General features: G+C 40.9%; 1 protein-coding gene across 1 annotated transcript in view; it reads left to right on the top strand.

The window, feature by feature from the left end:
- The window catches only part of RANBP9 (RAN binding protein 9), a 96,253-nt gene that overhangs the window by 16,531 nt on the left and 66,873 nt on the right, over positions 1 to 12,849 (top strand).

Below are 12,849 nucleotides of genomic sequence, written 5' to 3'. Positions count from 1 at the left end.
ACCCTTTGTGGATGCCTGAAACTACAGGTAGTACTGAACTCTATATATACTATGTTTTTTTTCAGTCTGATAATTGAGAGGGCTAGTCAGTGACTGAAGGGCATGTGGTATATACAGCGTGGATATGCTAGACAAAGGAATGATTACCAGGTGGGGACAGGGCGGGACTGAGTCCAATGGCATGAGATTTTATCATGTTACTCAGAATGGCACACAATTTAAAACTTATGAATTGCTTATTTCTGGAATTGTCCAATTAATATTTTTGCACCTCAGTTGACTGTGGGTAACTGAAACACTGAGGAAAGCAAAACCACAGATAAGTGTGGACTGCTGCATATAGAACAGCTCAGTCACCCCCCCAAAATTCCGCCATACCCTTTTGTAGAAAACCCTTCCCCATCTCTAGCTCCTGGTAACTGTTGACTGGTTTTCTGTCACTCTAGTTTGGCCATTTCAAGAATGGCATATAAATGGAATCATATAGTTTGTAGCCTTTTAAGTCTGGTATCTTTCACTTAGCATAACACATTGGAGATTCCTCCCTGTTGTATATATTCATAGAACAGTCCTTTTTAATCTAATTGTGTAGATGAGTGAACCAAAGTTTGCTTACCCACTCCCCAGTTGAAGAACTTCTCAGTTGTTTCTAGTTTTTTGGCTGGAACTGTAAACATGTATATACAGGTTTTTGTGTAAACATAAGTTTTCTTTTCACGAGTAAGTATCTAGGAGTGGAATTGCTGGATTGTAGTTAAGTGTATTTTTAACTTTATAAGAAACTGCCAAATTGTTTCACAAAGTGGCTGTACTAGTTTGCGTTTTGTTTTTGTTTTTTTTTTCTTGAGCCAGAGTCTCGCTCTGCTGCCCAGGCTGGAGTGCAGTGGCATGATCTTGGCTCACTGCAACCTCCGCTTCGTGGGTTCAGGCAGTTCTCCTGCCTCAGCCTCCCAAGTAGCTGGAATTACAGGCGCCCACCACCATGCCTGGCTAATTTTTGAATTTTTAGTAGAGACGGGGTTTCACTATGTTGGCCAGGCTGGTCTCGAGTGCCTGACCTCAAATGATCCACCTGTGTCAGCCTCCCAAAGTGCTGGCATTGCAGGCATGAGCCACAACACCTGGCCTCTAGCTTTTTCATATATACGTTTTTCATATATACATTTTTTTTCTCCTGCGCTAGATAGTAAGTTCCTTACAGATATACTTCGTGTGTTCCATGTGCTTGTTGAGTGATAGAAACCAGCAATACTGTGGAGGGATATGATATCCGCTGCCACCCCCGGCTAATCTTTTGTATTTTTAGTAGAGACGGGGTTTCACCGTGTTGCCCAGGCTGGTGTCGAATTCCTGAGCTCAGGCGATCTGCCCGCCTCAGCCTGCGAAAGTTCTGGGATTACAGGTGTGAGCCACCCTGCCCGGCCCACTAGTTTGCATTTCTCCCAGCAATGTATGAGAGTTCCTGTTGATCTTAGCACTAGGTATTGTCATTTTTTTTTTTTAATTTTTAGCCATTATAATAGGTTTCTAGTGATTTCTTGCTGTAGTTTTAATTTATATTTCCCTAATGACTTACGATGTTGAAGAATCCCTAATCCTCACCTGCTCTTCACCTATAAGGTACCATTTGGAGTTCTCTGACTACGCACACTGGCTTATATTTCTAGTTCCTTATGCATGTCCTTCCTTCACCTTCTCTTACCCTTTTCTCTGTTTGCCTAGCTAATTAATTAGTCTTCAAGTCCTAGTGTAGGAGTACCTTTCTTACGGCATTTTCTTCCTAAAGTAGGAATATGCCTTTTCTATGCCTCCTTTACATTTTGGCCAGACTGTAATTATGATATTTATATTGTTTCAATTGTCTGCTTACTGCCAACATGACCCTACAGATTTAAGCGTAAGGGACTATTTTATTTTAATTTTGTAACTCTAGTGCTTAATTTATAGCTAGCTTTTAAAGGTATGAATAAATGAATGGATTAGAAGTACTATTTCTTGTATGTTCTTGGAGAAAACTGTTTGTTTGTTTGTTTGTTTGTTTTGAGATGGAGTCTTGCTCTTTCGCCCAGGCTGGAGTGCAGTGGCACGATCTGGACTCACTGCAACCTCCAACTCTTGGGTTCAAGCAATTCTGCCTATCTCAGCCTCCCAAGTAGCTGGGATTACAGACGCGTACCACCATGCCTGGCTAAGTTTTGTATTTTTAGTAGAGATGGGGTTTCACCATGTTGCCCAGGCTGGTGTCAAACTCCTGACCTCAGGGATCCATCTGCCTCCGCCACCCAAAGTGCTGGGATTACAGGTGTAAGCTACTGCGCCCAGCCTTTTTTTTTTTTTTTTGAGACGGAGTTTGGCTCTTGTTGTCCAGGCTGGAGTGTGATGGCATGATTTCAGCTCACTGTAACTTCTGCCTCCCAGGCTCAAGTGATTCTCCTGCCTCTGCCTACCGAGTAGCTGGATTACAGGCATGTGCCACCATGCCCAGCTGATTTTGTGCTTTTAGTAGAGATGGGTTTTTGCCATGTTGGCCAGGCTAGTTTCGAACCCCTGACCTCAGGTGATCCACCCTCCTCAAAGTGCTGGGATTATAGATACGAGCCACTGCGCCACCAAACTATTGTATTTCTTTGGTCACATTCATTTCTCTCTCTGGTAAACGTGTCAAACAAAGTTCTAGGCCCAACCCATTGTTTTTGGAAGCAAAGAACAATTCATTTATGAAAAAAAGCAACTCCTATTGCTAATTTTTGCCAAGTGATGTTTTTCTGGAGAAAAGATGCTTTCCTAAAATCCCAACATCTTTGTAAAGCATGGAGCAGAAAGAGCAGCCGTTAGTCACCTTTTGTTTGCAATGATGTGTGCCCATCTGAGAGTTTATTTCACATAATTTAAAACTGAATTTTCGCCGGGCGCGGTGGCTCTAGCCTGTAATCCCAGCACTTTGGGAGGCCGACGCCGGTAGATCACGAGGTCAGGAGTTCGAGACCAGCCTGGCCAACATAGTGAAACCCCGTCTCTACTAAAAATACAAAAAATTAGCCGGGCGTGGTGGCGGGCACCTGTAATCCCAGCTACTTGCTGGACTGGGGCAGGAGAATCACTTAACACGGGAGGCACAGGTTGCAGTGAGCCGATATCGCACCTCTGTACTCCAGCCCAGGTGACTGTGCGAGACTCAGTCTCAAAAACAAACAAACAAAACACTGAGTTTTCTTTTAAAGTGTTTATCCAAGATCTCAGTTTTTAAAATAAATTGTCCTTGGCAGCAAATTTTCTCATGAAATGCAAGAGTTGGGCGTGAATTGCCTCTTTCAATAGAGTAGAAAGAACTGGTGTTAATGTATTATGTGCTTGTAAAGACTTTTAATTTCTCCTGTGGTGTACGTTATTTCTAGGTCTGCCTTGGAAAATTAGGAATATGACTGTCATGATTGTTACTTGTATTTCTTTATTGCCTAGAAAATGAGACTTGAAGAAAGTTCCTTTTATTGAGTGAAAGAACATTTCATTTTCTGCCCTGAGTTTTCATTTAAAGTGAACCTAATTTTTGTACATATGCAGCTAAATAAATTTATTAGGACAAAATAGTCTTTAAATATTATTAATTTAAAAATAAATTCTAATGTATTTCACAACAAAAAATTAAATCACTTTATCTACATGACTTTTTTTTTTTTTTTTTTTTTTGAGATGGAGTCTCTGTCTGTCACCCAGACTGGAGTTCAGTGGCGTAATCTTGGCTCACTGCAACCTCTGTCTCCTGGGTTCAAGGAATTCTCTTGTCTTAGTCTGTCCTAGTAGCTGGGATTACAGGTACGCCACACCACACTCAGTTAATTTTTGTATTTTCAGTAGAGATGGGGTTTCACCATCTTGGCCAGGCCAGTCTTGAACTCCTGACCTCAAATGATCCACCCACCTTGGCCTCCCAAAGTGCTGGGATTACAGATGTGAGCCACCATGCCTGGCCCTGCGTAACTTCTTTAGGGCATATATTTAATGGGTATGTATTTACTTTCCCTTCTTTTTAGTGATCATTGAGGTGAATTTCTTTAAGGAGTCTGTATCTTATGTACTTTCAGTTCAGGGATTTCATTCAAATTTTAAGTTATGCATATTAATAGAGGCAGTGGAGATACAGTTAATTCTAAATGTGAGAGATAAAATTTTTATTTGAAAGCTTTTAGAATTATAATTTATTATGAATGGTATTTTTAGCTCTTCAAACAAAATATTGATGCCACTCTTTGACAGTGTTTCAGTGAGAACTGGCAAGTAATGCAGTCTCTCTGTTCTGTTCCTAAATTCTTCTGCTGAGAATAACGTGCACTCTTCCAGAATGTTCCTTCTATGCTTGCTGACTTTCTAGATTATTTCTTGGGGGGAAGAGGAGAACAAAGGTCTTTCTTCCTGTCTAGCCTCAAAAGGCTTTGAAAACTAGAAGGATCTTTCTTACTAGGTTTGATTGGTTGTAAGCAGCAAATGGAAGCACAAGGTAAATGTGAACAAAGAATAAACAGTATATTATTATAAGTAAGCAATATATTTATTTAACAAATATATGTTGAACACCTATGATATATCACATTGTCAGCAGCTGAGTGAAGATAAGAAATTATTTTATTCATTTGTCTTATTCATAGTTCTTACTAGAGGACCTGACATTTAGTAGAAACTCAATTAATACAGTAAGTGAACTGAATATGGTCCCTGCCCTTGAGGAAGATCAAATTTAGTATAGTCATATGTCGCTTAACTATAGAAACATGTTCTAAGACATGAGTCATTGGGCGATGTTTTCTTATGAACGTAAAGGGTATTTATGTAAACCTAGGTGGTATAGCCTACTACATACCTGGCTGTACCATTGTATATATAGTCCTTTCTTGGTATATGGTGTTTGGAAGATATAGTGGGACAAGGCAGGAAGCAGAAATATGCAACTCTAAGACATAATATACTTAAGAATGAGACCATATATGGGAAAACTGAGGAGAGAGTAGTTAATTTTGGCTCAAGGAAACAGATTTATACAGGAAGTAGTAGTTGGTAGACCTTACAAAATGAGTAAGAATTTGAGAGGCCTTTTTGGGGAAGAACAGTACAGACTATGGTAAATGGCCAGAATAGTCTCACAGGAAGAGTGCAACTTTGTGGTCTTTGGCAGAGATACATGGTTCAGTGTTGTTGGGGACTTGGATTATAAGGAAGAGTTATAAAAGTGAGAATAGGCCGAATGCGGTGGTTCATGCCTGTAATCCCAATACTTTGGGAGCCCGAAGCAGGTGGATCACCTGAGATAAAGAGTTCCAGACCAGCCTGACCAACATATAGTGAAACCCCATCTCTACTAAAAAGTACAAAAATTAGCTGGGTGTGGTGGCACACGCCTGTAGTCCCATCTACTTGGGAAGTCAAGGCAGAAGAATCGCTTGAACCCGGGATACAAAGGTTGTAGTGAGCCGAGATTGCACCACTGTACTCCAGCCTGGTGACAGAGTGAGATTTCATCTCTCAAAAAAAAAGAAAAAAGTAAGAATGGAATCAGATATTATAGAGCGTTGATGATAGTTATAGGGTGAAATATACTCTATAGGTAGAAGGGAGCTTTCAGTTTTTGTTTTTGTTTTTGTTTTTGTTTTTGTGGCACAGTCTTGTCTGTCACCCAGGCTGGAGTTCAGTGGCACAATCATGGCTCTCTGTAGCCTTGACTTCCCTTGCTTAAGTGATCTTCCTGCTTCAGCTCAGCTTCCCAAATAGCTGGGACTATAGGTGTGCATCAGCATGCCCAGCTTCTTCTTTTTTTTTTTTTTTTTTTTGTAGAGATGGGTCTCAGTATGTTGCATAGGCTGGTCTTGAACTCCTAGCCTCAAGCTATCCTCCTGCCTCCCTAAGTGTTGGGATTACAGGCATGAGTCACTGCACCCAGACTGCCTTCAATCTTTTTGAGTAGGGAAGATATATGATGCCTGTTTTAGAAAGATGATACAAAGTGGGGAGAGGATGAAGTGTGATGGCAGTCTGCAAGATTGCTGGAGAGTGTAGGGGCTACAGCTAGGAGTTAGGTTGTGAGGCTGTTGCCTGAGGATAGAGAGTGTGATAAGAGATTTAAAAAAAAAAAAAAAGAAAAGAAAACAAAACAGGAGGAAAATAACAGAAGAGGAGATTTGTCGAGTACCTGTTATGTGCCAGACACTCTGCTAAGAACCTAGGATTGACAGAGATGGAGACAGCGCTGTAAACATGGCTGAGAAATGGTACCTACTCTGTAGAAGTTTGCAGGTAAAAAGGGAAATGAACATGTAAATAAATAATAAAATCCGGCCGGGTGTAGTGGCTCACGCCTGTAATCCCAGCACTTTGGGAGGCTGAGGCAGGTGGATCACGAGGTCAGGAGATCGAGACCATGCTGGCTAATATGGTGAAACCCCGTCTCTATTAAAAATACAAAAAGTCAGTCAGGTGAGGTGGCGTGTGCCTGCAGTCCCAGATACTTGGGAGGCTGAGGCAGGAGAATGGCATGAACCCTGGAGGCGGAGCCTGCAGTGAGCTGAGATTGCACCACTTCTCTCCAGCCTAGGGGACAGAGTGAGACTCCGTCTCAAAAAAAAAAAAAAAAATCCCGTATGAGATACACAGCAGTAGACCTATAAACAAATTAGAGAAGTATATTGGAGGAAGTAACCAACGCTGTTGGAAGACGGTGGTGATCAGGGAAGTCTGTCTAGGAAGCTTACATAAAATTACAGAAGAGGAATACAGTTAAACATAAGCCTCTCTGTCCTTCAGTTGCTCAGGTATCCTTCACAAGATAGGATATGAACAGATTTTGAAGATTAGTAGCAGTTTTAGAAGCTGACTAGTTACTTTTGTCGAGAAATATAGTGGAGATATAAATCTTGGCTCTGCTACTTAACTAGTTCTGTGATTTTGTATTTTTTGACAGACTCAGTCTTATCTGTGAAAAGGAAATAATAGTGCCAACCTCATAAGACTAAATTACGTAATTCACTTAAAGCACTTATTAGAGTACCTGGTGTGAAGCAAACTCAAGATAGCTTGATGCTGCTCTGAAAAACGATGCCTGGTGCACAGAAAACTCATGTCTTACCGCTGCTTGCTGCTGCTTGCTGCTGCTGCTGCTGCTGCTGCTGCTGCTGCTGGAGGAAGCTCAGCATAAAGTTTTGTGGGAGGAATGTGTCTGGAGATGATCATGAAGGGACTTCTCATGCTAGTGGGTGTTACCTTTTATCTTTCAGGTGGTAGTTTTTAAGCAAGGGAATTACATGGTTGGATTTGCTTTTTAGGTAGGTTATCTGAGGGTAATATAGAAAATAGATCTGAGACTGACTTCCAGAGATCAGTTGGGTTATTGTAATAATAAATTGAGGGTTTAATCTGTGTAGTGGGGTTGGAGAGGAAGGTAGACAGATTTGTTAACTAATTAGGACTTAATTTTTTTTACAAGAAATCTGTCTTTATTTCCTTGATTAGGAAGTAGGAGTGGTAAGTAGGTAAAGATAGTTGTTGAGAGAGTGTTAAGGATGACTCCCTGGCTTTTAGCTTAGAAGATTAAATGGATAGTGGTGTGACTAAACACATCAGAAAATACCAGAAGGTTTTTTTTTTTTTTTTTTTAAAGAGATAGGGCCTAACTTTGTTGCCCAGGCTGGAGTGCAGTTGTGTGATCATAGCTCAGTGCAGCCTCAAACTCCTGGGATCAAGGGATCCTCCTGCCTCAGCCTCCCAAAGTGCTGGGATTACAGTTGTGAGCCATCACAACTGGCCAGGAAGTGGATCTTTAAAGAAGACGATGATGAGAACAGTGTTTGAACTGTTAGGGGACTCCCAGAAAATTAATAGCAAAGACTTTGACTAAAAATAAATGGGATTTAGGAGAGTAGGGCTGAAGGTAGATTTTGGAGTTGTCAGAAGGTAAGTTGTTAAAGCCATGGGAATTGATAGGATCACCCAAGCGTGTAGTGTAAAAAAAAGAAGGCGGCTAAGGCGGACACCTGAAACACCATATTTAAAGGACGTATAGAAGGAGAGAATTTATCTGAGATTCTTTTCATGTACTTACGAATTTTTTTTAAAAATGTCTTCCTGGCCGGGCGCGGTGGCTCAAGCCTGTAATCCCAGCACTTTGGGAGGCCGAGGAGGGCGGATCACAAGGTCAGGAGATCGAGACCACAGTGAAACCCCGTCTCTACTAAAAATACAAAAAATTAGCCGGGCGCGGTGGCGGGCGCCTGTAGTCCCAGCTACTCAGGAGGCTGAGGCAGGAGAATGGCGGGAACCCGGGAGGCGGAGCTTGCAGTGAGCCGAGATCGCGCCACTGCACTCCAGCCTGGGCAACAGCGTGAGACTCCATCTCAAAAAAAAAAAAAAATGTCTTCCTTGTTACATAATCATCTAAGATTCTATAAAAGAATGGTCAGAGAATTAGAAGGCAGATCCTAGATGGTTTCAGAAGCCCTGGAAGTCAGTTCAAAGGAGGACTGCTAAGTCTCCACTGGTTTGTCATTTGGGATTGGGGTGATAGCAGGTGCAGTGTGTCGGAGAGTTAGAGGTAAGGAATGGAGATAATGTGCTAGTGGACTTAGTAGCTGTGTTGCTGTTGTGAGGAACAGTAATTTACAACCCATTTAGAAAAGTAATACACTGCCAATTTGATAATGTAAGGCCAGGCGTGGTGGCTCATGCCTGTAATCCCAGCACTTTTGGAGGCTGAGGTGGGAGGATTGCCTGAGCCCAGTAGTTTGTGACCAGCTTGGGCAACAAAGCGAGACCCTGTTTATTAGACTGGGCATGGTGGCTCACGCCTGTAATCCCAGCACTTTGGGAGGCCAAGGTGGGTGGATCACCTGAGGTCAGGAGTTCGAGACCAGCCTGGCCAACATGGTGAAACCCTGTCTTTACCAAATACAAAAAAATAGCTGGGCGTGGTGGCACATTCCTGTAATCGCAGCTACTCGGGAGGCTGAGGCAGGAGAATCCCTGGAACCTGGGAGGCAGAGGCTGCAGTGAGCCAAGATCGCACTGCTGCACTCCAGCTTGGGCAACAGAGCCAGACTCCATCTCAACTAACTAACTAACTGAATAAATAAGTAAATAATAAAAATAATAAAATTAGCTAGGTGTAGTAGTATGCGCCTGTGGTCCCAGCTATATGAGAGGCTGAGCCAGGAAGATCGCCTGAGCCCAGGAGGTCGAGGCTGCAGTGAACTGTGTTTCTGCCACTACACTCTAGCCTAGGCTACAGAGTGAGACACTATTTTGGGGAGGGGAGGGGAAAAGAAATTTTGGAAATTCAAGAAAAAAAAAAGGTACAGAAAAATGTAAGGGGGAAAACTAAACCATAATTTTGTATGATTAATTGCTATCAATACTTCTGCTCATTTCTTTCCAAATTTTGTATATACACTTATGTTTTAAGCTTAGTTGTACTCTTTTTTTTTTTTGAGACAGCCTTGCTCTGTTGCCAGGCTGGAGTGCAGTGGTGCAATTTCAGTTCACTGCAATCTCTGCCTCCCAGGTTCAAGTGATTCTGCCCCCTCAGCCCACCGCGCCCCCCACCCCACCCCAGTAGCTGGGACTACAGGCTCACGCCACCACACCCAGCTAATTTTTGTATTTTCAGTAGACACAAGGTCGCACCATGTTGGCCAGGATGGTCGCTATCTCTTGACCACGTGATCCGCCCACCTCGGCCTCCCAAAGTGTTGGGATTACAGGCGTGAGCCACCGCGCCCGGCCTAGTTATCCTCTTTATACAGGTTTTTACGTCCTGTGTTTATCATTTATTTAATATTTTTTGGAGACAGGGTATTACTCTGTTGCCCAGGCTGTAGTGCAGTGGCACAATCATAGCTCACTTTAACCTCAAACTGTTGGGTTCAAGTGATCCTCCTGCCTCAGCCACTCAAGTAGCTAGGACTACAGAGATGTGTCACCATGCCTGGCCTATTTTTACATTTTTTTGTAGAGGATTATTATTGATTTATTTCTGTGTAACAGTTACAGTGTATTTCTTACATAATTATAAGCATTTTTCTATGAGATTAAAAGCTCTGAATATCTTTTTATTTTTAGCTGTGGCATAGTCTGTTATAAGTTTATTAAGGCACATCCATAGCTCTTCTCCTGTTGCCAGTTATTTAGATTGTTTTAATTCTTTCACTATCCTAAATAATCTTTTTTGCATGAAACTTGTCTTTATTTCCTTAGGAAAGATTTCTTGAAGTTGAATTGTGGATCACAAGAAGGGATATGCACATTTTTAAGGCTTACGATACGCATGGCCAAATTACTCTCCAGAAAAGTTATTCCAATTTATGTTTGGGTGGGAGAGACTTTGTTGTATGTATATGCTGAGGAGAAGGAATCACTAGTGAGTCCAGGAGAAGACTGAGGAGGCGAATGAGGCAAGTTTCTTTGTCCAGCAGATGGGATACGGGGATTTAAGTATAAATTAGGAATGTGGGATGCTATATGGAATTTATTTGTTGGCACTTATCACTACTTCTGGAAGCCTGTCTTGACAACCATTTCACTTCCAAACGAGATTAGGCTCCTCTGTTAACGCCCTTTCACGGCACCTTGTACTTCCCCTTCATAGCATTTAATCACATTCATAATTAATTATTTAAGATCTGTCCTGCCTGTTAGAGGATCCCCTGTAGGGAGGGCACAGACTTTTGTCTTTGCCACAGCTTTATACACAGAGATATTTAGTAAATGTTCATTGATCAGAGAAGTGGAAGTATTGAGGAACTATGAGATTGAAAACCACGAATTTGAGACAGCAGTTTATATACTTAAAATTTTTCACTATATACTCAGCTGGTTAGAGAGGAAAGTTGAATTGTATGATTGATGCAAAATGGGAAACTATAGGTTAGGTAAGTTGGAAGAACAATCGTAGTAATTGAGGTTACTGGTGAGGGAATATCTAAATGGACCATTTTAGTTCAGGCTGGGTAAGGAAAAAATGAAATCAGCATGGAGCTGATAATACTCAGAATGAGAGATTTATATATTGGTGTTTTTAGTGAGTTTTAAGGAGATGCGGAGGGATTTCTGAGGTGGATTTGCTGCATTGGCTAAGTGTAGGGCATAACAATGAAAGACAACTTAAATGAAGAGGAGCAAAGCTTTATCAGAGAGGCTTTTTTGGTCTGTTTTGTTTACTGCTATATCCATGGTGCGTCGAACAATGCCAGACGCAAAATAGGTGCTGCATAAATATGTTAACTGAGTAGAGGTGGGTAGGGATAATAACATCTTTTCTTTTGTAAACCCCTAGTGCTTACTGTGCGTAGTACAGAGTACAGATATTCAATATTTATGGAATGAACAGAATATGAGTCTTGGATTTTGGATATGTTCTTTACCTACATTTTGAAACCATCAGGAATGGTAGGAGCCGCATTTTTGGTGGAAGGGAAAATTGGTTATTTAAGAAGGTGTGAAACATGGGAAAAGTGACCTAAAGATATATAACCATCATGTTTCTCAAATTATTCTTGAGTTGGTTATCTTTAGTGCGGTTTAAATCCCAAATCACCCTTACCTCTTACTCTGTCAGTTATTTTATACTTAACAAGCATAGGTACTTTTTTTTTTCCTCCAAGAATTTTTTTTTCCAGTTACAAGGTAATGCATTCTTAATGCAAAAGGGAAAATCAAACAGACAAATCCTGTGAAATAGAAAAAAGCATGTATATTTTTAAAAGGATATGCAATACTACCACCCAGATTAATGGCAGTTGACATTTTGGAGTATATTCTCTCCAGCGTTTTTCCTCTATTCAGACTGCTTTCAACATTAGTCTAAGAAAGAAAAATTGGTTTAAGATGTATTCGAGTCACATGAGAGGTTAAAAAAAATATTCTCATGGGTACCAGTACTTTTACTTTCACTTCAATGTAAATTTAATTAAAAATTCAGGGAGAAAATTTCATTTTAATGTCTTAAAGACACCCATGTCATATAACTTTAAGATTGTATAGTTTTGTCCTGATGAATATATTACTTGAAAGTCAAGCAGGAAAACAGTTTATAACCATTCTATTTATGTTTATCTCAGATATATTGAGTTCTTGCTCTTTGCCTATTGCTGGAATCACTGAGGTTGATTAACATTCCAGGATAAGGAGAAATGATCTGTTGGTCCTAGACTTTTTGGCGTTGTGGATGATTTGGTAGTCTGGATAGTGTTTTTGGAGGAGTGGTTGAAATGTTTTAAAAATGGTCGTTGAGAACTAATTGTTGTCAGATGGAAAAACAGATTGGTTAAGAGTTGAGATTCATCCCAGTGCTTCTTCGTGATTTGTATAATACAGAATCTAAGGAGTTTTCCTTCCCAACATTTGCAGACATATAGAAGAGTTAATACAGTGAATACCCTTGTACACACCACCTAGATTTTAGAATTAGGATTTTGCTGTATTTACTTTGTTGCAGATCTGTTCATCCACACCCCACCTTTTTAAAATGCATTTCAAAGTGAGTTGCAGAGTTTTCAAATCAGTTTTAAAATCTCCCATTTTATACTTCTTTCTTTTTTCTTACTCTGAGAATCTTTGATTCTAGTGATATTAACATATTTATTTGCCTTAGCCTAGGATATTTTGATACATTTTCAAATTAAAATACCAGTAATTTGGGAGACCAAGGCGGGTGGATCACCTGAGGTCAGGAATTTAAGACCAGCCTGGCCAACATGGTGAAACCCTGTCTCTACTAAAAGTAACAAAAATTAGCTGGGCCCAGTAGCGGGTGCCTGTAATCCCAGTGACTTGGGAGGCTGAGGCTGGAGAATTGCTTGAACCCAGGAGGTGGAG

Source organism: Macaca thibetana, chromosome 4 (assembly GCF_024542745.1).
Source record: "Macaca thibetana thibetana isolate TM-01 chromosome 4, ASM2454274v1, whole genome shotgun sequence".
Classification (NCBI taxonomy): domain Eukaryota; kingdom Metazoa; phylum Chordata; class Mammalia; order Primates; family Cercopithecidae; genus Macaca; species Macaca thibetana.
Note: the sequence above shows the minus strand (reverse complement) of the source record. Positions and strands in the feature narration are given on the sequence as shown.